At 37.2% G+C, this 22,863-nt stretch overlaps 1 protein-coding gene and 1 long non-coding RNA gene across 3 annotated transcripts in view; both read left to right on the forward strand.

Moving 5' to 3' along the window:
- Window positions 1–3,386, forward strand: part of LOC130708793 (uncharacterized) — a 297,111-nt gene extending 293,725 nt beyond the window's left edge. The window contains exon 3 of the long non-coding RNA XR_009009158.1: window positions 3,296–3,386. This is a non-coding gene — a long non-coding RNA (uncharacterized LOC130708793). The remainder of the gene's footprint in view (window positions 1–3,295) is intronic.
- A 4,283-nt stretch (window positions 3,387–7,669) lies between these two features.
- Window positions 7,670–22,863, forward strand: part of LRRC4C (leucine rich repeat containing 4C) — a 191,422-nt gene continuing 176,228 nt past the window's right edge. For both annotated transcript variants that reach the window (XM_057552071.1, XM_057552072.1), the window contains exons 1-2: window positions 7,670–7,739; window positions 8,289–8,355. The gene's annotated coding sequence lies outside the window, so the exon portion shown is untranslated. The remainder of the gene's footprint in view (window positions 7,740–8,288; window positions 8,356–22,863) is intronic.

A 22,863-nucleotide genomic window follows, 5' to 3' on the forward strand; every position in this document is an offset into this window, starting at 1 on the left:
GCTTCTCATTAATTTAAATGTTAATGTAAATTTAAAACATGTTGTATTGATTTGGAACTATTTTTTATGAATACCGCATAACTGAGCTCTCTAGAAGCAGAATTCAAATGGACATCTCTTCACACCAACTTATGATTAAGAAAAAAAAAATGAGGCTTTCTCTTTTTCTCTCTCTTGTTTTGTTGTGTAAAATCATTTGTTTTAGTTATGAGGCCTAGCTATGAGAAGCTATGAGAACTTCTGGCTTTGAGTGCCACTGATTTGGACAGTCCTCAGCAAAAGATCAAATTCTGAATGTATTCTTTCAGAGTATTGCATATGTAATTTCAAATATATATGGAGATCAGTGTCTTTTCCATTTCACTGATGAGAAACCTAAAGTCTCTGGGACCATGCTGCTGATTTCAGTCTGTTTTGTTAGTTCTTCATCCAGAATCTCTTTCATTGGGATTTATATTTCCTTATTTAAAAGGAAAACACATTTTTCAAAGGATGTCTTAAGACATCACATAAGAGAAATAATGCTAATGCTGCTGATGATAATGATGATGGAGATGATATCTGGGAATTTTTTTTTTAATTTTTTTTATTTATTTGTTTATTTATTTATGGCTTGTGTTGGGTCTTCGTTTCTGTGCGAGGGCCTTCTCTAGTTGCGGCGAGCGGGGGCCACTCTTCATCACGGTGCGCGGACCTCTCACCACCGTGGCCTCTCTCGTTGCGGAGCACAGGCTCCAGACGCGCAGGCTCAGTAATTGTGGCTCACGGGCCCAGCCGCTCTGCGGCACATGGGATCCTCCCAGACCAGGGCTCGAACCCGTGTCCCCTGCATTGGCAGGCAGACTCCCAACCACTGTGCCACCAGGGAAGCCCGGAAATTTTTGTATATGCTTCCTTACTCTGTGCCAGATCCTAATGCAAAGTCTTTTAAAACAATTTCTCACTTAATCCCCAAAACAGCACAGAGAGGAGTCTTCTCTCATTACCCTATTTTACAGATTAGGAAACTGTCCTATAAAGAGATTAAGTCACTTTCCTAAAGTTCCACAAACAGAAAGGGATGTTGCTGGCCCTAGGACTCAGGTTGGTCTGACCTCAAGGTCTTTTTCATAAACATTATGCTCTCTGGGTCTTACATCACACAGTGTGATTGATACATGCAGACCTAGAGTAGTAAATTTCTTTTTGAAGAGATGCATATAAACATGTAATTAAGGATTTGGTGTTACTATTGAGACGTTGGGTGGATGGATGAAATCCAGAAACCTGGTTCTTAGTTCCTGAACACCTTGTATCTTATTTCCTTCACCTATACACTATGAAATTTGAACTAATTGATTAGTGAGGCCTCTTCCAGCCACACATTCTGTGAGTCTGTGTAATGATATGATTCACTTTGTTCTGATCAACAAACTCTCTGCTTGGTTCTTCTCTTCACAACCACCCACTACAGTGCTTCTTCACATCCGATGCCTCTGCACCTGCAGGCAGCCCCACCTAGCTCAGTTCTCTGTACTCACATGCATACAAAGTAAGCATTCTGATATGCACACATTTCTTTGAAACATGCTAAATACCAGGCAGAAAACTCAGGCTAGAAGATGGAAAAAGCAGCATTTTGTTCCCCTGAACACAGAAATGAAATACAAAAACCATAGTCCTGAAGAGAAATCAGACAAGACCTTCATATATCAAAAGAAAAATATCAACCAATGCATTCAGAGGCTCAGATAATAAAGGACTGAGAGAACCTATTGAAATTGAATATTTACTGGCTTAGGTGTAGCCAACAAACTCTGTAGGGCCAGGGTATATAGCATAGTAAGGACTATAGGCTCTAGGATCACATAAACCGGCTAACTTCACCACTTATTATCTCTCTTTGGGCAGTTGACTCATGCCTCAGTTTCTTCACCTGTAAAAGGAGAATCATAATTCAAAATTTTATTAGGGCAGTTATAAGGCTTAATCTGTAAAATAATGTAGAGAGTTTATTACAGCACCGGATATGTAATACAGGCTTAAATTAATCTCCATTACTTACTAACAACAACAAAAAACGTTCATGGGTTAGTTTTAAAATTATCTTTGTAAACAGTAATTGTAGTTATCACTCAATTCTCAATTTTAGGAATTGTTACTGTTTTTGCAGGTCAATGATATATGAAATAACAATTAGATATGAATACTTCACCCAGAGATATTTTTCCCTTGGAAGATATCTGATGGGGAGAAAAAGTCATGATATAATGTCAAATTCTGTAAGCTATCTTACAAATAGCCTCTAGTTCTCCAGTTTCTACAGAATTCCAACATCTTCCTCTCAACATTAGCATAGCAGGAACATAGACAGCTGAGCCACTGGCCCCAAAGTGTTATGAATCCTGTGAATTAAAAATCCAATTTTACTGAAGTCCATGAGATACATAGTTGATTTATTCAATAGAAAAACCTGAAATTGATTACAGTCAATCTAGTATCATTTACCTACAAGTAACTAATTGCCCAGCAGAGATAGAAGCCAGTAACTGAGTACCTAGAATAAATTTACAAAAATTCAAGATTTATCTAAACATGAGGATTTTGCTACCATAAATTCCTCCTGACAATTCTACCTATATCACACCACATCCTCAGAAGGAAAATTATCACAGAATTTGAAAGATGGAAGGGGACTTGGAGGAAATTCTGCACAAAGCTCTTAATTTTATATGTGGAGAGATTAAGACTCGGAGAAGTTTAGATACTTGTCCAAAATTGCCTACCTAATTATGGTAAGGTTATGAATTGAATCTAGTTCTGATTCTTAGTCCAATGCCTGTATTTACTTATTTTCTTTATTGCTATATCAAACTGAGAAATCTGTTAATTACAGTGTATGTTTTCTAGTTTTTTAAATGTCCATTTGGCTATTAGGGTTAGAATAAACTGGTAATTATCTCTATTGTTTTCAACTTATGACAGAGGGATGAGGTAAAAGTAAGAAGTCTCCCAAGCTTCTCCAATGAAGTGTATATGACACATGACACACTTCAGTAATACAGTGCACTGACCATTGACAAAGGAAAGAAAGATTAGCAAATTTAGAAATGGGTAAACTAAAGTAAATATCTGTATCTCTATCTTTACATCTATGTCAATGTTTATATCTATGTCTGTCTATCTATCTGTATTAGAAAAATGAATGACTAAATTCTGTTGGGGGAGTGTGACAGGCTGGAATATCTAACACTAAATTTGTTCTCAATTGTACAGTATGATTTAAAAATATGATATTTGTGTTATCTTCCTCCAGGTATAAAAGAAACGTTATCTACAGAAATCCAGAACACTTCTCTAACCTCTTTGGATTTTCTTGGGAAGATCAGGACCTGTTGAGAAATTTTGATAAGGTAAGTAAGTTCCAAGTACCACTAACCTGTTTTCTTGTGGCTTCCATTCTAGCTTACAAAGTTCAGAACAAAAGTGATGTTCTATAAGTCAAAAGAGTAGAAAATGGAAAGCCAGATTCCACTTTTTATAAATGATGCAGTTAATATCTGAAAATGTTGTTTCAGCATGTAAGCTTCCTAACATTTAACTCCAGCACTAGATAGATTTACCCATCCAGTCCCAGGAAGTGCTAGGCAACTGCAGGCTCTCTCGACATGGCAGGCTGCCCCATAAAATTTCCAGTGCGGATAGCAGGTGTGAATTCTTCTTCCTGTAAATACCCAGCCCTAAAGCTGAAAGTGAAGAGAATGGGTTAAACTATAGCCGACAAAGTCTTGCTCCCCAGTTCACCAATCACATAAGCAACTCTAATGACCAAGGAAAAGAGAGAGTAAGGCAAGTACAGAGAAGCCAGAATAGCTAACATAATGGAATTTTTTTCAAATGGAGAAATAAAATAGAAATAAGGAATAAGTATCCTTCCCAAATACCATTGAAGAATAGGAGAGTCCTGCCAAGAAGAGGAAGGGCTCTTTACAGTTTGCATGAGGATCTTGTTAACCTGGTAGCGCAGTAAGAGAACCGCTCCTGAGTGATGGAGGCAGCCACAGCACTGTGATTTCTCCTGCTTAAAGAAGCAAGCCAGGGCTTCCCTGGTGGCGCAGTGGTTGAGAATCCGCCTGCCAACTCAGGGGACACGGGTTCGAGCCCTGGTCTGGGAGGATCCCACACGCCGTGGAGCAACTGGGCCCGTGAGCCACAACTACTGAGCCTGCGCGTCTGGAGCCTGTGCTCTGCAACAGGAGAGGCCGCGACAGTGAGAGGCCCGCGCACCGCGATGAAGAGTGGCCCCCGCTCGCCGCAACTAGAGAAAGCCCTCGCACAGAAACGAAGACCCAACACAGCCAAAAATAAATAAATAAATTTATTAAAAAAAAAAAAAAAAAAAAAAAAGAAGCAAGCCAGATTCTAAGCAGAATTTTTGCCAGCTGCCTGTTAGACATCATGTATTATTAGAATCACAATGGGCATGTTGTCTGTATTGTCACAGAGCATATGGCTATATGATAGACTGCTGGCATTTGTGGTTTTTACTGTTTTTATAAAGCCCATTACATATAGTAATTTTTAATTTTTCAGGCATACTATTAAATTATTCTGTAAAGAGGGTGTGGAGGGAACAGTTTATCCAGGTAAGTGAGCTTAGCTGACTTTTCAGTGGACTTGTCTCAATGGTTATTGTAATTGTAATTTAATATATCATCTGTGTCTCCTGGATTTATTTGTTGGTAAACATAAAACCAAGGAAAGGGAACTTATTGAAAGTGTAGAGAAACAATCATAAGCTTGAAGAAAAGTAAAATAATAGACTTGGTATAAGACTATGAACCAAGCCAAGCATCTGTAGAAGGTCTTGGTAGCAGCACCCACTTAATATTTTCAACTGGTTGGTGCCTCTAGAATGAATGAACCATGTTCCTTTCATATTGATATTTCTTCATCTGAGATTCAAGATCATGCAAGAAAAAGTTTTATTTTGGCCATGCAGTTTGGTCAGATTTTGGTGATTTGCCCTCCCCTTGGTTATACTGGAGTAGCAAAAGAAAACATGCAATGGATTGGAAAGTTTTATCTTCTATGATGGAACAGCAGTCATCTGGATTTGCCACTCCACCACGAATACATATCATGGAGAATAATTAATCATCAAAAATGAGATAGGGCTAGCATCAGGATGAAGGAGTCTATATTTAATATTATTTAATCCACAGCACCTTGTAGCATAAAGGGTGTATCACCTATTAACATGGGTGATCTACAAAAATGTATGTACTACAGTGACACTTAGAAAGTTAAATATTGGCAAATGTCTCTTGGGTATATCCTTAAAGAATGTCAAGGGACTACTAGATTGATCAACCTTTTAATTTTGACACTCAAAAGTTGTATTTCTGCAAGGTTTATGTAAGCTTGAAAGTATGAAATCAACTAGTCCCTCAAAATGAAAAATCTTTTGCTGAAAGAGAGAAGAGGACCAGTAAGGATATAAAAAGACTGGAAATTCACTGGGGGAGCCAAACCTAAAAATCTTTCATAAAGCAAAAACCTTAAAGAGGGGAGGGATAAAGTGGTTCTAGGTTAGTAGGGCTTCCTGCTCCAGAAAGAAACAAATGCAAATCCTAATTTAGAACCCTAATTTAAGACCTCAGGATTCCTCCAGATTAAGTTCAACCAAAGATGTGCTCACTGCTGATATTTAGTAAAAATAAATAAATATGTTGAAAAAAATGATTGAATGAATAATTAGATTAATTTTAAATATATTAGACAATTTTCCAAAATATACATGTTTAACCATCTGTTTTTAAATGAGTCCATATCAGTTATCTCCCCCTTTTCCATATCCTCAAAGCCTTTATAACATTATTCTTTTAGCATAGCATTAGGAAACCAAAATGAAAAAACATAAAACAAAAAAAAACACAGGTAACTTAAGAGAAAGCTATTATCCATCCCTGATAGATCTATCCTAAAGAATTTATCTCAGAAGTTCAAGGCTATCTGGTTCCTGTGCACCAATAAATCACAGCATAATAAAATCAAATCATAGTGGGAGCATTCTAATTTTAATTTTGTCTTGAGATTTATGAAGTATCTAATCATATTTTGAATCAGTTAGTAAAATGAATGGATAGCAGGTTCTGTAGGAATGCTTGGATATTCAGGGAAATTTTCCAAGAACCTTCTGCAAAAACATATTAAAATCTTAGGGGAGGTCAGAGCATACAACCATTCCTTTGATTAACTATCACAGCTCTTCCCTATCTATTGTGTATAAACTCTGGCATGCAGATTTTTGTCCCATTTGGAAATGTTATCCTAATAGGAATTGGCCTACCAGCACTTATTTCTGACTTCTCCTTGCTAATAGAAAGACTGAGAATTATTGTCTTCTGGAAGGTGGTTAAATGAACAGTGCAACAGATTGGAACAAGTAAAGTTCCAAATAGCCTTGTCAGGTTTGTGATTCATATACAAAGAGTAGACATCTACATGGGTAAATTTCAGTGGCTGTTCCTTGATGACTGACATTTTTATTTAGGAACAAATAGAGTTCCACTTATTCCTGGAAACCTATCTATAAATTAGATCCCCCAATGTCTAAAATGAGATATGTAATTTCAAGTGAAACAAATATTATTGCCCCAGTCTAAAGAGAACTAAAAGGATATTTGCTATTATCACATCCATGGGAATTTTTTGATAAAAAATACATAGCTTTTTCCAGTTTAGGTTGTCTCTGAAATGTGGCAGTATTGGTAGTGGCTGAAATAGTTATTAGAGCTGATTCATAGAGTTCATGGTAATAGAAAAAGCATGCGCACATTCCCATGACTCAGGCCCTCGTTAACAAATCTTTACACCATAAATCTGATGTAGCCCTATTCAGGGAGATCTCAAGCCCTTTGGGATGCCTCCTCCTAGACCTTTAAATTAAAAACTGAATTAAAACACTCAGTAATGACAAGAGTATAGAGAAATAGTGTTTTTATAAATGGATGTTGAGAGTGTAACTTGATAAAACTTTCTGGAGACTAACATGGCATGTTATCAAAAGTCTTTAAAATGTGCCTGCCTCTGACCTAACATTTTCTTTTCTAAGATTTATCTTAAAGAAATCAGTAAACAAATGAATATAGATATATGTACATGCATAAGCATTGGAGCATTGTAAACAGTTGCAATATATTAGAAACAACCTAAATACCTGAAAACAAAAGATTTCTTATAATATGGCCTGTTGATATAATAAACCACTATACAGTCATTAGTAGTGAAGCTGCTGCTCTGAATATATAGACATGAGAATATGTTCACAATACATTATTAATTTTAAAAATCTCATTACAGTAATTTATGCAAATATGATATCAATAATTATATGTTACATATATATTATATATTTTATATGTATAGAAAAATATCTGAATAATAGGGTTATAGCTTATTCTTTTTGTATATTCTTTTTTAAATAGAAATAAATAGTCATGTGAGTATATAAATTGAGAGAAAAAAATAAATTGCAAACTAAGGGAAAAGTTCTTCAAAGGGTAAGAGAAGACCCTCTACCTCCATGAAAAGATATGTACACATACTACCTCTTTATAATCCATATTGTTTTCACTCCAGAAGGAGGCCTTGAAAGGAGATGAATCTGTGGACCTATCATGTTTTCCTGGGAATGGGGCTGAGCTGTGACTCCAATTGTCCTAGTTTATAAGTGATGACATCTCTTGCCTGTTGCTGTAAGTCATAGAATTGAGGGGCTATGGCCACTAGCAATAGGGTAAAAAGCATGGGGGAGGGGAACTTCAAACAAAACCAGTTGGTCATTTACAAATAGGACTAAAGAACAAGAATGTGAGATATCATTCCCAGGGCTAGGGATTGAAAAGAGACATTGAGGATGATTGAAAGGGGAAGGCAATAATATGCGCTGCTCAGTAACAGGGTAAAGCCAAGATTACTTCTGGTGTGGTACATATTCGGTTCTCAGTGAAAAAAGTACTGGAGTGGCAGTGACAAAAATGACAGATTCACGACCCTGAAAGCCTGTAAAGTGCAAAAGAAAGGGTGCCTGCTCAGGAAGATGCCAACGTGTTGCTTGGGAGAACTTGAGCTCTTGTATAACCACTATCAAATCTTTGGAAACAACTAAATTCTCAAGTAAATGCCCTTCAAGCTAAGCCCCCTTTTCTTTCATCCAAATTGCTGACACGGCCCCTTCTAGAATATTGGAATGTCCACTAAAAAAATGAACAATCTAAAAGTTGAGAATTATGTTTTTATTCCAGGAACTTACTGAGGACTATAGCCCAGGAATCAGCCTCTCCGATAGCTCTGAGGAACTCTTCCAAAGAGGTAAGGGAGAAGCCAGGATATATAGGAGATGTTGCTGAAAAAACAAAACCAGAAAACATGTAGTTGGTCATCCAGAGATTACTGCTAATCACAAAAAACAGACATCTCAAGTTAATAATCTTAGTGTTTTTCTATGTATAGGAAGATCCAAGAGTCTGGGCTCATCAAAATTATTCCTTTCATATGCATTTTAACTACCTAGGGCCAGTATTCTGTTTTTCTCCATCCTGAATTCCCCTCAGGGTTCACCACTGGGGGAAGTTGCAGTGGCTGATGGCTTGATGGAGGGCAACATTCATTGTTTACTGAAGTGGCAGGCAACATTTTTTGTCAATGAGAACCACCACCATACTGCATTCATGGAGTAGTTAGTAACCCTGAGGTAAAGAAAGTGTCCTTTGCACTTATGGCTAAGATGGGAGCAGCCCAGTAGATCCAAGTTCCCTGGAAATCGCTTTCCACTTAGCATTCTTGGATGGATCTGTGTTGGTGCCATGAAAGGTTAGGAATTTCTCTGTTAAGAGATTTTGAATGGTAACCTCTTATCTTATCATTACTATTGTCATAAAAATAATGGCTGGTAGCAGTAATGGAGGAAGGACTTCCTATGCATATTACTGTAACTAAGCCTCTTCACAGGAATTATCTCAATGAATCCTCAAGCACCCTTTCAACCTTCATGTCAAAGATAAAGACACTGAGGGGAAGAGAAGTAACTGTTCAAGGTCATTCAAATAGAAAGGAGGTGGATGTGGGATTAAAATCTAGGCAGTATGATTCAAATCTTCTTAAACTCTGGCAGCTCTTCTGACTCTGTAGAACAGAACACATTATAATGTTTATTTCTGATGACAGTTGTTTGAAGTAACAGTAATCATTAACAAAGTCTGACATCAGATATAACAAAGCAAGAGACCCACAGGACTCTGACTTTGGATTTTTCAGATATTCTTTTTTTTTTTTTTTAAATAACAAAAGAGGGGAATTGGTGGCTTAGAACCCCATGACTCATCTTTAGTTTTCTTTGTCTGCCCTAACCTAAGGAATACATCTATGATAAATAACAAGATATGAAAGACTTCCATAGCTTTAAAGGAAAGTTGTCCAAAGCATATAGCATCGTATGGTAGTATCATACTTGAAGGGGGAAAAGCACACTCTAAGGATAGAGTATTTGGTTAAGTGGTAACCATTTGGAAAACAGAAGTGAAATGAAAATTACCTGCTAAGTCTCAGCTGTTCCACAGCACATTTCAGCTAAAAATGCTTAAAAATAAAATACCTGAGAAGGCAAACTATTTGCAGTTACATTTGTATGTGATCTTATTTTCTCTGTGTGCGAGACAGCCTTCAAGGCTGTCACTGTCATGATGGAGCATTCACTCACTCATTCAGTAAATGTTTATTGAACGTGTATATCATGCTGTGGAGCTAGGCACTGGGGTGACCCAGGTGATTTTATATTCTCTTTTGTGGAGTGAAGCAGGGACAGAACCGAGGAGCTTAATATCTTAATAGTATATGGTAGAGATGAGAAGAACAGATGCACATTAACATAAAGATATATGCGCTTGCCCACATATATGCATATGCTTTCTTGCCACACTGCAGGAGAGAAATATCAATCACACTGAAGATATTAACAGAATGTCTGGGTGGCTTCCGCCTCAGTTGCGGAAGATTTCATGGATGAGCTGAGTTTTGAAAAGTTTTGGAATAAATGACAGACAGCATAAAGTATGGTGGCATAGAATATGGAGACATATTCTGTTTTGGCAGAGACAGTGACACAGAGGATCTGAAGAATCCTCAATGTCTTCAAGAAGTGTAATTTGAATTAGGAGATAGCTCAGGTGAACTGGTTAGTGGAGGTTGAAATAGCAGAATTGACGTGTATGTTTTTTGGAATATTTTTAAGTGGAGTCTAAAGAAAAAGCAAAACAAGACACCCTCTCCATATCCTTTCTTTAGAATCTAAAGCCGTTGCATGTGAGATGATACGTAATTATTACCCTTAATTCTAGCAAAGAAGAAGAAGAAAAAAAAGTAAACCGAAATCCTTTTCAAAGGCTTTGGCTTTAAATCAAACTGGGATGAAGCCCCAGCTTTGCAAATTACTTTTTAAACTTAAAAAAGTTACTTGCTTCTCTTGCCTTCAGATCCTCTATACAGAAGGGTTATTGGGAGTCAATGAATGTAAAGAAATTAGCATACTGTCAGACACATAATACATGCTCATTAAACTTAAGCTAGGTTATTATCAATAATACCTCTTGACCGTTTCATTAAAATATAGCACACACTGATTGATGCACAATAATATGCGATTTGGTTTTTGCTTTAAAAATAGGTTTATTGAGATATCACGATATCCTGCAAATTGTGGCAAGTAATGTGGTACAATATGAATAGAATAGAGTCCTACTACAAGGACACTGGTGTCTATCGGAACATTTTTAACTAACTGCAATGACTAGGTGGGGGTGGTGATTTGTTCTGATTTGTTCTTTACTTATCTATCAATTCCTAAGAAATTCAGGGCTCTCTAAAGCATTTTTGGTTATCAGAAAACAATTTCAAAATGCCTCTAGAACGCTATACTGTTGAAGCATTTTTGTACTTTAACAAATATGTTCTGGTTAATAAAATACTTTTACCTTTATAAGATATGATGCTCACAAGGGGCCTGGGAGGTAAGCCCAGGGCTGGAGGGGATGAATGGAGGGGTGGGAAGATGACTGGAGGAAACTGACATTTCAAGGATTGAAATGACTTGACAGAACCAGGGAGTAAGAAAGCAGGAATTTCTTCTTTATGTTGCCTCTGCATAGAATGAATGAGTCACCTGTTATTCCTTGGACTCCAGGCTGTGCCAGCCCTGAGGAAGTGAGTGAGTCTCTGGCATGTGTTTGTGAAATGTTCAGTTTTCTTCTTTAACCACTCTTTCTTTTCTCTAGTCAAATATAATTCCCTGCTGCTCCTGGGCTTCTGGACAGCTACTAAGATCACACCTCTGCTCCTTCCTTTTCCTTCCCCTTTGGTCAAAAACACTTTATTCTGCAATAATAATAACTGGAATAAAATGTGTTATATCCACACAATGGAAAATTCTTTGGCAATCAAAAGGAATGAAATTCTGGTATATCCTATGACATGGATGAAACTTGAAAACACTATGTTGAATGAAAGAAACCAGACACAAAAGATGACATATGGTATGATTCCATTTATATGAAATGTTGAATATGAATATGATATAGATATAGTTCAATATCAATTTGAATACAGATTAAGCAAATCTGTAGAAATAGAAAGCCGATTAGTGGTTGCCAAAAGCAGGTGAGAAGGATGGGGAATGACCACTAATGGGTAGGGAGGTTCTTTTTGAGATGACCAAATGTTCTAAAAGGAGACTGTAGTATGGTTGCACCACTGTAAATATACTAAAAATCATGAATTGTCCGTTTAAATGAGTGAATTGCATGGTATATGGATTATACCTCAATACAACTGTTAAAAAATAATAATAACAAGAATGGCCAAAATTATTGTAACCATGTTATGTTTGCATGGGATAAATATTTTGCATATATTAAGTTTGCATATCTATTTAACCCTCAGAACAACCCTCTGAAGCTGGTACTATTTTTATTTCCATTTTCTAATATGAACAAACTGAGAAAAATTAATCATCCAAGGTCACACAGCTAGTAAATGGCAAAGTTAGGATTTGAACTTGGGAAGTCTGGCTTCAGAACTCTGCTCTTAACTACCTTGAAATACCTTCACATGCAATTGACAGTCTTCCTCTATCTTTGTATTCTCTATGATCCGGCCACATGGGAGGACTTACTATGCCCAGATCTCCCCCGTGCCCTTCCTTGCAATTATTCATATGCTTTCTCCCTTCCCATTCATTTTTTTCTCCACAACTTTGAGGTATAACTCAAAGGTATATAATAAATTGGACATATTTGAAGTGTACAATATCATGAGTTTGGATATATATATAAACACTGCCAAACAGTCTCCACAGACTCTTGATCTTGGCCTCCACAATCAAGATAATAAACTTATCTATCACCCCCAAAAGTTTTCTCATGATCCCATGTCCTCCTTCTATTCTGAACCTCCTCCGCCAACTCATTCCCAAGCCACTCTTGATCTTTTTCTGTCATTACAGATTCACTTTTGTTTGCTGGAGTTTTATGTACAAGGAATCATATAGTATATAATTCTTTTCATCCAGATTCTTTTCATAATTATTCTCCTATTTATTCATGCCATTTCATTTCTCAAAAGTGTAGTGGTCCTTATTGCTGAGTAATATTCCATTATATATGTATACTGCAGTCGGCTTATTCGTTCAGGTTTTGATGTACATTTGGATTGTTTCCAGCTTTTAGCTATTGCAATTAAAGATGCTAGGAACTTTGGTACACAGATCTTTGTATGGACATATGCTTTCATTTCCTTTGCATAAATACTCAGTAGAATGGCTGTATCATATAGTAAACCAAACTCTTCTAATATTTTACATTCCTACCAGCAATGACTGACAGTTCTAGACCCTCTACTTCCCTGCCAACACTTTTTGATCTTAGTCATTCTAATAGGTATATAGTGTTATCGTATTCCATGGTGGTTTTAACTTGCATTTCCCTAGCCACTAATGATGTTGAGCATCTTTTAATATGCTTATTTGCATCATTCTTGTTAGAATTGTCTGTTTTCTTATTAGGTTTTGTGAGTTCTTTATGTATTCTGGTTATGTCTTTTGTGAGATATATGGGTTGGAAATATTTTCTTCCAGTCTGTAGCTTATCTTTCCTTTCTCTTAAAAATGTCTTTTCAAGAGCTGAAGCTTTTAACTTTGGTGAAGTCCTATTTATTATTTTTTTCTTTTATGGATCATGTGTATTATATTAAAATATTTTTGCCAAAATCAAGATCATGAAGATTTTTCTCCTGTTTTCTTCTGCAAGCTTTATAATTTCACACTTCACAGTTAGGGCTATGAACCATTTTGAGTTAATTTTCACATGTGGCATGAGGTATGGACCAAAGTTCACAGTTTTGCATATGGATATCTAATTGTTGCAGTACTTCCTGCTTAATGACTATCCTTTCTCCATTGAACTATCTTTGTACCTTTATCAAAACATTCCTCCTTATTTTTGCCTATCAAAATCAAACTTATCCTTCAAGGTCAAGTTTCGATGCCTCACTCTCTAGAAAACCACCCCAAAGTCTCCTACTTACTACACTTTGCATTCATTCATAGTCGAGTTAAAAAAAATTCATATATTAATAGTGATTATCTCCAGTTGTGGGGTTTGGGATGATTCATTATTTTGGCTAAGCACTTTGTCAGTACTATCTGAATTTTCTACCATGAGCATTTATACTTCATAGAGAAAAATAACTTGATTTTATATATTTATAGTATATTCCTTGTGACACACTTCTAAGTAGTTTTTTTTTTCCATTTTGAGCAAATAAAATCCAATCTACCTGATATACATACATATATATACACATACACACATACATTCTATTTGCTCGTGTAACCAAAAAATTCTCAGAACAGAGTAGCTTTAGGCATGGATAGATCTAGATACTCAATAACTAGTATGTGCAATCTATCACTGCTAATCTCATAGCTCTGTTCTCATCACTGCTGGCATTTGTCTCAGGCAGCCTCTCCTATGTGGTGGCGAAGAATTCCCCAAACAACTATAGGTTTACATTATTTTGGCAGCCTCAGTGGATCAAGTTCCTTCCTTATTGTCCTTGTAAAACATTTTGTGGTTGGCATGCCCTGTGTCACCTGCCTTCTCACAACCAGTTCTGCTGATAGGTTTGCCAAGTTATTTGTTGCCACATGACTATATTAGGTGGTCAACCCTATCTGAGTGTCTGAACATTAAGTGCTGGAAAGAAAACTGAGAAGCTATATCAAAAGAATAACTAAAACATGGTAAAATGGCTAAAATAATCAATGCCTACTACTTTACCTTTTTATATCACCCAAACAATCTGGTTACATAGATATTGCCCAAATTTTAGAAATTTGGAAACTGAGGCGTAAAGAGATAGTAGACTTAATCAAGTTCACTGTCATAGTTTCCTACGGCTGCTATACCAAAGTACCACAAACCTAGTGGCTTAAAACAACACAAATGTATTATGTTTCTGGAGCACAGAAATCGAAACCCAGCCCGAAGGGGATAAAATTAAGGTGTGAGTAGGGTTGCTTTCCTTTTAGAGTCTCCAAGTGAGTTTGTTTCCTGCCCTTCTCCAGCCTCCAATGGCCTTGACTTGTGGTCCCTTGTTCTTTATTCAAAGACAGCAGCGTGACATCTTCAAATCCATTTCTCTCTAACTCTGACCCTCCTTACTTACTCTTATCGGAGCCCTCCTGGATAATCCAGGATAATCTCCTCATCTCAAAATCCTTGACTCAGTTATACCAGTGAGGTCCCATTTGCTACATAAGGCAGCATATGCACAGGTTCTGGGGATTAGGATGTAGAAATCCTTGGCAGGGGGGGTGGGGCGCATTATTCAACCTAATATAGTCACAGTGTTTTGAAGTGGTAATGTTGAGTGGTAATGTTGAATTCATGTTTTCCAAATTGAAGATCAGTGTCTTTTCTACTTTATCACAGATGTATCACATAACAGTGGCTGTGTATAAGCTTGTCTAGGTTTCAAATTCCTAGAGAGCAAGGAATTTCACCTACCATAACAAACTCTGTGTGTGTGTGTGTGTGTGTGTGTGTGTGCGTGCGCACGCATGCGCCTGTGGCCTGTGGTGGACAGGGGGAGGGGGTGCTTTTTTCTAAGACAACAGGTAGAGGCAGAAAAAAAGGTTACATTTCACTTTCCCCCTTGCATCATTCCACAGTGAAAGTTGCCTCCTTGGCCCTCCCTCTTGATTAATAAAGCAATAGTGTAGGTTTGTTTGTACCTCCTTTATTTGATAAATTCTGTTTCTAGCAAAAGAATACGGATTCCATCAGTAGGCAAATCACTTAATAGTTTTCAAATGACGACTATAATTCTTTCTCAACTGTCCCTACATGTGCGAAGAGAAGCAGAGAACCAAGGCGGTTGCATGAATAATTTAAACAATAAAACTCTATTGGCTCAATTATCTGATTATTTCGACAAGCATCTGGATACAATTTTAAGTTTTTCTTCTCTAACATTTTTTAGTTTACTTGAACATTTGGAGGCGTTGCCTTATAATAAATTATTTATTTCTTCTGTGCTCTAAATTCAATTTAACAAACATTTAATGAGCAACTAATATATGACAGAAATCGTGCTCACTTCTATTGTGGCTAAAAAGGCAAAAAACAAAGAATCTCGTTCTCATGGAATTTTCAGTTCCACCAGGAGAATGATACAATTATACCAATGACTATAAAATTTGGCAGGATGATTGAGGTAGAAAAATAATGGTAAAAATGTTTAGAGGGAGGACTATAATTCAGTTGGGGAAAATTAGGTGAAATTTCTGGTAGAAGTATTCTGGAGCATGGTTAAGAGTTTGCAAGGCAGAAGTAGCATAAGAGAGTGTCGTCAGTGGAAAGAACCACAAAACAAGGAGGCAGGAAAACCTAGGACTAATCTTGGGAACCACAGGTCCTCTGGTTAAGCTGGGACATGGGGAACGTACAAGGAGTTCCCAAGAACTAAGAGACTGAAAGGGACCGTTTATGTCCAGCATCTAAAAGTATCTAATTTATTCATCCCAGCACCCTAGTAGTTTTCAATATGTTTGTATTGAGAAGATGTTTAGGCAATGTCTAGAGACACTTCCATTTCCAAAATGGGGGTGGGAGGGGGTGTGGGGGGAAGGGAGAAGGCAGGGTGATACTGCCATCTAGTGGATAGAGGCCAGGGATGCTGCTAGACATCCTACAAGGCATAGAGCGTCCCCCCAAAAACAAAGAATTATCTGGCCCCAAAGGCCAAACTGCGCCACAGATAATAAACGCTGCAGTTACCTTATGAGGCTGTATTATTATTTCCTTATCTGACAAACTGAAGTATTTTGAGATTACACATCTTGCCTGAGATCATTAAATAGTAAATGGCAGACCAAGATTAGGGTCACAATATAGTGAGGAATGTGGACATAATCAAGAAGCTAATGAGAGTCTCTGAACATGGACATGCCAATCATTGGAGCTGTAGTTCAATGACAATGCATGTCCAGTGCTTAGCCCAGTGCCTGACACATAGTAAGCACTCAATAAATGTTCCCTGCTCCTTTAAATGATAGCTGGGGCTTTCAGTGATGCATCAGCTGTGAGGGGTCTCCATTGGAGGACAGAGAGACTGGGGACTAAAAGATAGTCTGGGACCAGGGCAGAGTGTTCAGGTCTGAACTGGAGTGAAAGCATGTGGTATGTGCAGGAAGAGACACATGCAAAAAAATGTTACCCATGGGGGAACTGGAGAGCCTGACAAATGAACGAATGTGTGGGTGCGTGTCAGGGGGAGTTTTGAAAGTGACTCTGGTTTTGAACATGAGAAACTAATTTTCACCTCACCACCATGAAGGGAAGAGCTACCATGCTAGGAATGATTATACTCACTTAAATCAGACAAACTGAGACACAGAAAGGTAAAGCAATTAGCTCAAGGTCAACCACATTTGAAGCTTTCTTTAGAAATATACGGAGAAGAAAAGCTTGACCTTTTTAAAGATACAATAACTAAATCTTCATAGGAGCGATAAGGACAAAATGACATTTTCTTTAATATGCTTCCAAAAACAGTTTTAACATTCATTTTGCTATGCATTTGTATAGATGAAAGTAACTTTAGCCTCTAGCCAGACATTCTGGCTGAATGAAATATGTAGAGATACCAAGGAAGAGTTCCCCAGAGAGCATGGAGTGAGGTTCTGTATTTTTTTTTTTTTTTGTCACATGTGCTGCATTATTATGCGAGAGCCAAAAAAAAAAAAAAAAAGAAACACTTGGCTGGCTAGGTAGCAACATGTGGGAGAGAGGAGAGGACTCACAGTAACTGAGAGCTTGGTAAAATATACATATTAACAATAGCAAATATCACTAATACTTAATGAGTGCTCATGAGATGCCAGTACTGCGTTAACTATTCCTCATACATTATTTCACTTTAATCCTCATAAATGTATGAAATAGGTGGGACCAATGATAGGTGAGGTCTCCTGGACTTCAAGAGGTTAGTGACTTACCCAGGATCACACAGCTAGGAAGTAGTGGAGCCAATATTCAAACCTCAGCTGTTGGACTCAAGTGCCCAAGCTTTTACCCACTATTATATATATGGCTAGAAGTTAGGAACATACATTCTTCCCTTTTTTTGTATTTGACAGAATATATATAAGACTGTGCATAGCTGTCATTCATTTAAGCCCTACGTAAGGGCAACCAAAAGAATAGTTGTTCAAGGGACAATCGGCCTCCCTCTCAAATCCCCACCTTTACTCCTTATCAAAGCTCTGCAGTTGGCTTCCAAATCTCACTTTTCACCATCTTAGCTCTTCTTTAAAAAATTTGGATCCCGTATCTTCCCTGTGAATTCCATGAAGAGAGGATACAGCCATGAACAAGAAAGGCAGTGCCCCTACTCCCATGGACAGCCCATTTCAGCAGACGAAGACAACTCCACAAATGGAGACAATCAGATAAGAGTTCTGCCCAAAATTAAAACATGAGAATGTGATAGACATTAGGCGGCTACCTCAGCTGCCTGGGAGAGATGGTCTCTCTCAGAAGATCAAAAAGATCAGTGCCTGCAAACAGAGAGAAAATGTTCTAGGCGGAGGGAAGAACTAGTGCCAAGACCCTATTGTCCACACAGAAAGAAGCTAAGGTGTGGGAGCAATGAAGGAAGATAAGGTTGAAGAAAGGCTGAGACGGGGTTGAAGCTAGGAAAAGTAATATTTTCTTAGCCAATATAAGGAATTTTAATTTTATTCCTCATAAAATGAGATACCTTTTGAGCAGAGCTCATCATCTTTGACCAGGAACAACCGTCCAAAAGTTTAGCTTTTGGGGTCGAGAAGAAGTTAAAGATACCAAGAAAAACTAATTTCACCTTGACTTTATCAGTTAATATTTCATATGAATGAGAGAGCGAGAGAGCCCCAAACTCTTTCAGCACCTTAATTTATACCTGAAAGGTGTGTTTTTGACACTTCAGTCAATCAGTGGGTGCCATCAATCTGCATATTGTGTTACAAGAAACTGCCTTTCTTCTCGATTTTTCCTTTCCTCTTGTTCTCAGGAAATTAATTCATGTCATTTCCATTTGAAATCCTGTGGCATTTGACTGCACAGGCACTTAGAGGCACCCTTCTATGACTTGAAGCTTAGATTAATGGCATTGCTTGTCAGCAGCACATCAAGGAAAAAAGAGTCTGGACTGCCAGGCCCCCCGGGCCGCTGAAGTTACATACAGAAGATGGTTTGACACAGGTCTGTAGGTCTGCATGTGGTGGGCGCCAAAATAGTCGACTGTGGTGAGTGATACTAGCAATTTGGTTCTTAACATTTTTCCCATGCCGTATTTTGCTGTGAAAGGAACGTTCGAGCAAGGATTTGTAAGATGTCATCAATTTCACTTTAGAATTTGGCTTTCTAAAAGGGCTGGAAACTTAGGGAGCATTTTCTGCAGTACTAGTCTGAGACAACTGATTTGTTTTATGAAAGGTTGAATATCGTCGATCACACTGTTCTGTGGATCTACATGAAAGCGCTTCTCCAGGCAGACGTATTCTGATTCTGATAAAAGCATAAAATTTAAGAGACCAAAGTGCCCTTAAAGGTCATCAGTCTAGCAAGTCCCAGACTTTAACACCTTTCACGTCATTAAAATGAATAAATATACAGTGGCTCAACAAATGTTTCCAACTTTGGATTTTGCCAGATATTTACATTTTTAAATGTTACTAAATAAAAATAAGAAAGGAAATTATAGTTGTAAAAATATAGGACAGAATTCATCACCAACTGAAGATTTTTGCTTGAAATTCAACTAATTCATAGGATAAACCCAGTCTATTGCCCTTACCCTTCTCATTTTGCTATAGTGAACTAGTGGAAATTTAATCCGGGACAATGTTTGGAAATTACTTATCTAATCTATCCCTGCCTTAAGGACCCAGACACAATTTAGAGCCTAGGCTTGAACAACTTCAATGACAATCTTATGAGGCAGCCCTTTCCCAGTTCAGAAAGCTTTATTTTCAGGAAGTGCTTTATTATATTGAATGGGAGTTATGTATAACCTCCAAGTCTCATGTCACACATGTACACACACATCCACATGCACATATGCACAAATAGTAAGCATGCAAATTGGTAAAATTGTGCAGATTTTAACACTTGGCATTTTTTATACCCATCTCCTTCTCTCCCGCCCCAAAGCTGCTGCCTTGTTTGGATCCTCACAACCTCCCTTAGTTTCCTAATTGCTCTCCTGTGTCCAAGTTGTTCTTCTTCTGCAATTTACTTGCATAATGTCCTTTGGAATGTCTTTTGAAATTTCCAGACTTATCATGTTACCCCTTAACTTAATACCCCTCACTGAAAAATGATGATGATATTTGGACCATCTTCTTCTTCAAAAAAAGAATCCTTGATTGGGCTGCTCTATGCAAGTTCATTTCTTGGCACTTCATCGCCTTCCCTGACACACTTTCTCCTTAAGCTCCAGCCCCTAAAGTATTTGCCGTTCTCCTAAAGTACAAACAATGAATGTTTGTCAAATTCAAACTCAGGTCTATGTGATTCCAAACTTACTGCTCTGGGCACTATTCCATGTTCTTTTCTTGGATCAAGCATATCCTTTTTCTGAATATACACGAATCCTTTCTAAAAATGTAACCGTCTCTGGGAAATAATGAAAAGTTCCTAATACTTTTTCTGTATATGCAGAACCTACCAAATTTGGTACTCGATAAAATTTTGTTAAATAAATGAATGGAATGGATTAGGTTGAACTAAATTGTTAATTAGCACCTATATGCAAATGTTTTATTAAGGATCTTGCTTACTGCAGAAGAAAAACACACAAGATGATAACATACTTTTGTCATTCTCTAACCCTAGAGGTAAAAGAAACAGAATTGAGAATAGAAGAAAATTCAGTGGCCTTTTAAATGTAGCCACTAAAATCAATAAGAACAGTAAAAAAAAAATGGAGGCATCATTAATAAAAACTAAAGTAAGAAATTAAAGGCTAACATAGCATACTATTTTTCAGTATTCTTGACTCATTTTTTCCAGCTTTATTAAGATATAATTGACACATTACATTATGTAAGTTTAAGGTGTACAATATGATGATTTCAAAGATGTATATATTGTGAAATGACTACCACAGTAAAGTAACACCTCCATCACTCCACATAATTCCATTTTATTTGTGTGTGTATTGTGAGAACATTTAAAATCTACCCTCTTAGCAACTTTCAAGTAAATGATACATTATTGTTAACTATAGTCACCATACATTAGATCCCTGAAACAGTCATCTTATAACTGGAAGTTTTACCCTTTGACCAACATCTCCTCATTTCTCCTACCCTCAGATCTTGGCAACATCATTCTACTCTGTTTCTATGAGTCTGGCGTTTTTAGATTCTACTTATAAGTGAGATCATACAGTGTTTGTCTTTCTCTCTCTGACTTATTTCATTTTGCATAATGCCTTTGAGGTCCATCCATGTTGTCTCAGATTCTCTTTTCTCATGACCAAATAACATTCCATTATATATATATATATATATATATATTTTTTTTTTTTTTCTTTGTGCATTCATCTGTCAATGGACACTTAGATTGTTTCCACATCTTGGCTATGGTAAGTAATGCTACAATGAACATGAAGGTGCAGGTATCTCTTCAAGATCCTGATTTCTTTCTTCCATATATATACCCAGAAGTGGAATTGATGGATCACATGATAGTTCTATTTTTAACTTTTTGAGGAACCTGTATACTGTTTTCCATAGTAACTGTATCAATTTACATTCCCACCAACAATGTACAAGGGTTACCTTTTCTCCCTACACTGGCTAACACTTGATACTCTTGTCTTTTTGATAATGGCCATTCTAACAGGTGTAATTTGCATTTCCCTGATGATTAGTGATGTTGAACATCTTTTCACACACCTGTTGGTCATATGTATGTCTTCTTTAGAAAAATATCTGTTTAGGTCCTCTGCAGTATGACACAATTGTTATCCTAGTGAAAATATGAACTTCCATAAAAATTCATAAAATTTTAATAAAAATTATTTTCAGGAAGATTGTCAGCTAAAGGTTTCAGTAAAATGTTAAACACTCAATCCATCAAGAGTCCCCCAGTGTTTACTCTGTTCAAAAAGACCACAAGTCCATACACACTTCACGATGTTCACCTGCCACAGGAATATTTGTTTTATATCTCATTTCTCTATAAACTCCCATAATTGTTGATGAGTTTAAAGATCCCCTCCTATTTGGAAAGTCAACTCTGAGCCATATATCTTCTATATATTATAAAAGAGATATGTATCTCTTATATATTTATTCCTGGTGTTTGGAGAATTATCTCATTCAAGCAATAAAGGTGTTTCCATTGTCTGTGTAAATACAATAAATTATTATTTTTTAAATCTGCAACCTCTCCTAGACAGACATTTACTTCCCTAAAAAGTGCTGTGCATGTTAGAAACCTGGATATTTAAAAATGCAGATTGTCGAACATTATCAGAATCATGCGCCACTAAATCAGCTGGAGGCCTAGGACCACAGATGTACTCATGCATCTTCAAAGGGAAGAGAAATGAATTTTGAAATCTAGGAACTTCATTTCCTGAAAACACACTAGTAGCATGGTAGGGAAAACAAGGCTATCACTTTTTGAATCTGCACTGCATGGTTAATGCTGAAATAAAGTGACATGCTTTAGGAGTTGTTTAGTATCAAGTGCTGATTTAGCGAAATCAAATGCAGCTGTCTTCCCAAATTACACAACCAGATTCACACCATCTACTAATTCCTGGTGGAGTTTTTTTTTTTTTAACATCTTTATTGGAGTATAATTGCTATACAATGGTGTGTTAGTTTCTGCTGTATCAAAAGGGAATCAGCTATACGTATACATATATCCCCATATCCCTTCCATCTTGCGTCTCCCTCCCACCCTCCCTATCCCACCCCTCTAGGTGGACAGAAAGTACTGAGCTGATCTCCCTGTGCTATGCAGCTGCTTCCCACTAGCTATCTATTTTACATTTGGTAGTATATATATGTCCATGCCACTCTCTTACTTCGTCCCAACTTACCCTTCCCCCTCCCTGTGTCCTCAAGTCCATTTTCTCCGTCTGCATCGTTATTCTTGTCCTGCCCCTAGGTTCTTCATAACCACTTTTTTTTTTTTTTTTTAGATTCCATATGTATGTGTTAGCATGCGGTATTTGTTTTTCTCTTTCTGACTTACTTCACTCTGT

The sequence above is a fragment of the Balaenoptera acutorostrata genome, chromosome 9, assembly GCF_949987535.1.
Source record: "Balaenoptera acutorostrata chromosome 9, mBalAcu1.1, whole genome shotgun sequence".
Classification (NCBI taxonomy): Eukaryota; Metazoa; Chordata; class Mammalia; order Artiodactyla; family Balaenopteridae; genus Balaenoptera; species Balaenoptera acutorostrata.